This window comes from Octodon degus, unplaced genomic scaffold (genome assembly GCF_000260255.1).
Source record: "Octodon degus isolate 3935 unplaced genomic scaffold, OctDeg1.0 scaffold00084, whole genome shotgun sequence".
In the NCBI taxonomy this organism is placed as follows: Eukaryota; Metazoa; Chordata; class Mammalia; order Rodentia; family Octodontidae; genus Octodon; species Octodon degus.
The window spans coordinates 10,424,839-10,429,073 of NW_004524660.1; positions in this window are offsets into that span (position 1 = coordinate 10,424,839).

Here is a 4,235-nt window from a genome sequence, read left to right on the forward strand (position 1 = left end):
TCTCTCTCTCTCTCTCTCTCTCTCTCTCTCTCTCTCTCTCTCTCTCTCTCTTCTCTCTCTGGATGTTTCTAGACTCTTCTCCTTTCCTTTGTGATCCAGAATGAATTAATGACATACTTCCATTTTCTAAATCCTTTACAATGCTGAAAATTATCAAATTATCTGAAATTGTTTTTTGATTAGTTCAGTTGACCTTTTGCTGTGGCCAGCATTTGCTGTGGAGGTCAAGGCAGCCCAGGCTGGTCGCCAGTGTGCACCTGTGCCGCAGCTCCTCCAGCGCCCCCACACCTGGATGTTTCCTCATGTCTAACTGTCGTTTGCTCCATCTTGGCTCAGTGTGCCTTTGTCGTCATTGTTGTCCTGAGCCTGGGTGTGCTCTCCTGTCTCAGTCTCCTTCCTTCTTTCCTGTTTTAGGGTGGCAGGAATGGAGGTGCAGCCTCCTCTCATTCTGAGTGCACTCCTGGCCTTCGCTTGATTTGTTACTTGGGGAAAAAGTCTCTGTGTTACCCAGACTGAGCTCCAGTTTACGGTCCCCCTCAGCCTCCCGGGGCCCTGGGCTGAAGCGCACACGGCCACATCCGGCTCCTTCATGCATGCTTTCCCACCGCTAGAACACAGTTCCCGGGAGGCACCCGTTCAAGGGGAAGTTGGGTGTGTACAATGACTTTATCTTCTCTTTAGTCCTAGCCTGGCTAGAACAGAATTCCAGGCGGAAAGTAGCTTCCTTCAGAATGTCCCAGCGCAAGCTCTGCTGGTGCATGCAGGGTGATCCTGACCGTGTCACCAGCCTTGATCAGACACAGCAGAGGCCTCCCAGGCACCCGCACATAGCCAACGTAGCAACACATTTTTGTTTTCTGAACTGTTTATTTTTCTTTCTTTAATTTTTCTCCATCGTACCTTGCCTTGCTTTCCTCCAAGGCTGCTTCTGTCTGCCAGTCTCTCACTTTCCTGTTGGCAGCTCAGCCGACGTCACCCCTCGTCCCAGGTCACTCGGTCAGGGCTGGACACCTGGAAGACCGCAGGCTGTACGCACCACCTGGAGGACACAGAGGTGTCACAAGGGAGATTCCTGTCAGTGTCTTTAAGTCTTTTCTTCCAGAATACTCATTTACACAGAGAAAAGCATCCTCTCCTCCCCAGAGGGTGCAAAGCTGGCTGCAGCTTTGAGGGCAGGCCAAAAGAGGGGCAGGTCTAATTCACCTTTCAGCATGGGTTTCTGTTTGTGTGGTTTGGGGGTTTTTGTGTGTAATCAAAACATAGGTGAATGTTTGAATCAAAAATGTATTACAGTAAAAGACACATTGCCATTAGTGCCCTCAGAATGTCCCTGCTGCCCTAGAGAGCTGTCCTCCCATCATTCACTGGAATCCTCGTTGTGGGCTGGGCGGCTGTCTGCATGTCCCCAGCTGGCTGAAACCGTTAGTTCTCACGGTCACCTTGAGTTTGGGAAGAGCTGAAAGTCGCAGGTGGCAGCTACAGGGAATAAGGGGAAAGACGATGGTGTTTCTGACGGGTCACTGTGCTGGGGTGACATGTGACACTGAGCTCTGTCGAGGATGTGCGTCCTGGACCCCTTTTCCTGGGCTCTGCACATACTCCAGAGAGGCTCTCAGGGCCTCTCAGGGCCCAGAATTCACCACGGTCTTCCTGGGCACACGCACGGCTTGCAGGTTCCATCGACATCAGAAGACCCAGCGGGGTGGGCGACTCCACTGAGAACTCTCACTTTGGTGTCATTACACAGATCCAAGTTTCCCCTACCATGATGATGTTTCTTTATTTTTTTTAATTTTTTTTTTAATTTATTTTGGCTGGCTCAGCCCACTCCTGGCAGGGCTGGCACAGCATGTGGTGCCGGGATCGAACTGTCGTCCCCCGCGCCTGCCTAAGCTTGCCTGAGCAGGCGCTTTAGACCAACCGAGCTATCTCACCACCACCCCCATGACAATATTTCTTAAAAGGCTGAAATCCCAGCAGCACAATCTACAACTCATCGCAGTGTTGTGTCCATGATTTGCAGCATACTTTAAAACTCACCTTCTGCCAGGCATGCGCAGTACACGTCTGTGATCCCAGCACTTGGGAAGCTGAGACAGGAGGACCTCTCTGAACTGCAGAACAGCCTGAGCTACAGAATGAGCCCAAGTCTGACCTGAACTACGAGGGAGAGGCTGCCTCAAAAAGCACCCCTTCTACCAACGGTTAGCTCTTCCTGAACAGACCGCATCAAATAAATCGAAATTTGCCTCTCACACACTTGCTGGGTGTGAAGCGCCGCTTCTCATGGTGAAGCGCCTTGCCGTCCCCCTGGCTGGCCCCTGGCAGCCATTCATCCTGATTTAAGTGCACCCAGTCCCCTTCCATGGGAGCCTTCCCTTCTCACCGTGGTGCCCCGCGGTCCAAGCCTCCAAGCCACTCGGTCTTCACTCAGACCCCTTCAGTCCGGGAACCCTGCGTCTGTCTAGCTCCTTGCGGTCCGGGCAGTGGCTGTCAAGGAATGAGGAGTGAGTCTAACTCCTAAGCAGACTCCGTGGCAGCTTTGGGGCTGCTTTGCTTCTTTGATTTGGTTTGGGGTCTGTTTCTAAGACGAGATTTCGCTGTGTAGTGCTGGCCGGCGCGGGGTTGCCCTGGTAATGCAAGCAGGCCTAGCGCTAGCGGTCCTCCAGCCTCGGGCTCACGTGCTACAGCTTCAAGCTTCCTGTGTGGACGCCATGCCGGACTCAGACTTTCTCTTTGCATTTTTTTCCCATAATTTTATTGAGAAACAAATAGCAATGAGACAGTTTCAAATCGAATTGGTAGAACAGTTTCAATAATTAACACATTGCATACTCTATTCCTTGTGGTTATTTGTTATACAAGATGCAGACATGATATCCTATTTACAAACACTATTAGAACAAATCCCTCTATTCATTAAGAGAATGTAACTATGTATCTATCCCAACCATTTTGAATACACAGATACAAAATGGACATTCATCTGTATCCCCTTTTTTGTTTAGTTCCATCATTTGAATATTATAGGTGTGTTAGCTCAGCAAAATATTCTGAAAGAGTCCAGTAGTCCATAATAGTACTGGGTCTTCTGCTTGAAAGGCAATGTCACAAATTGCTGACCTGAGTCCCCTATTTAACTTCCAGCCCTACTGTCACAGGTACCTCCAACCCAATTTCTGGGTTTTTCTGGGGTTCTACGGAGCCACTCAGCTTGTCCCTATACCTCATCCGCTGTAGCCTTCGCGCTCAGTTTCTTAGTTTACTAAGTAAATTACTGCTTATCTATCAGCTTGTGAGCTGTCATCTGGTTTTTCCTTCTTTGTTTATGAATAAAAGTCATCACACCGTCAAAGAGGTAGAGAAAGTGAAAGTGGCCTCCTCGCCATCTCTGAGCGGAGGTCCCTGAGACTTCCTCGTAAGCCTCGCCTTCCTAAGGACACAGGGACTGACAGCCTGACACGCCAGGGACCTCGTGGCTGCTCGGAATCGGGGCTCGTGGTGACGGCCCCACTCCCGCTCAGTGCGGTTGGATCTCCAAAAGCGGGTCTCCTCCTCTGGCCTGGATTGCCCAGAAAGCAATTACATAACCTGGGTTATGTGCCTGGCACCGCACTAAATAAGCACATTGCGTGTACTGAGCTTGTACCCACTTCACAGATGTACAAACCAAGACACCGAGCATCTCCCAGCTTTGGCTGCAGCCCTCCAAGGGCTGTAACTGTAACTGTAGATGCCTTCTCTCTTCCGCCCACTCAGCTGCACCTTCCCGGATGTGCCCGTCTCTCCCCAGGACTCTGTCCATCACAAACACCCAGAGAACTCTGCACCCACGTCTCTAGTCCGACCCTTCTCCTGAGCTCCAAGCTCGATCTCCAGATCCTTCTTGGAAACTCCATTTGTGCGCCCTAGAAGAGATGACGGTGTCCAGTCAGCCAGGAGTGGTGGTGCACGCCTGAGTACCAGGCATCTATCCTAGCTGTCTAGGAGGCTGGGGCAGCTAGATCGCAGGCTCAAGGCCGGTCTGGACAATTTAGTAAGATGCACGTAAGCACGCATATGCGCACACAGACACACACACACACGTGAAAGGGGTTGAGGTGTAGCCCTGTGGTAGAGCACTTACCTGGCATATAGTAACCTGAGTTCAACCCTCAGCACAGTGGAGAAACATCCAAGCCTCAACCATGCCATAGCATTTTCTCCTCCTCCTCTTCCTCCTCCCCCTCCTCCTC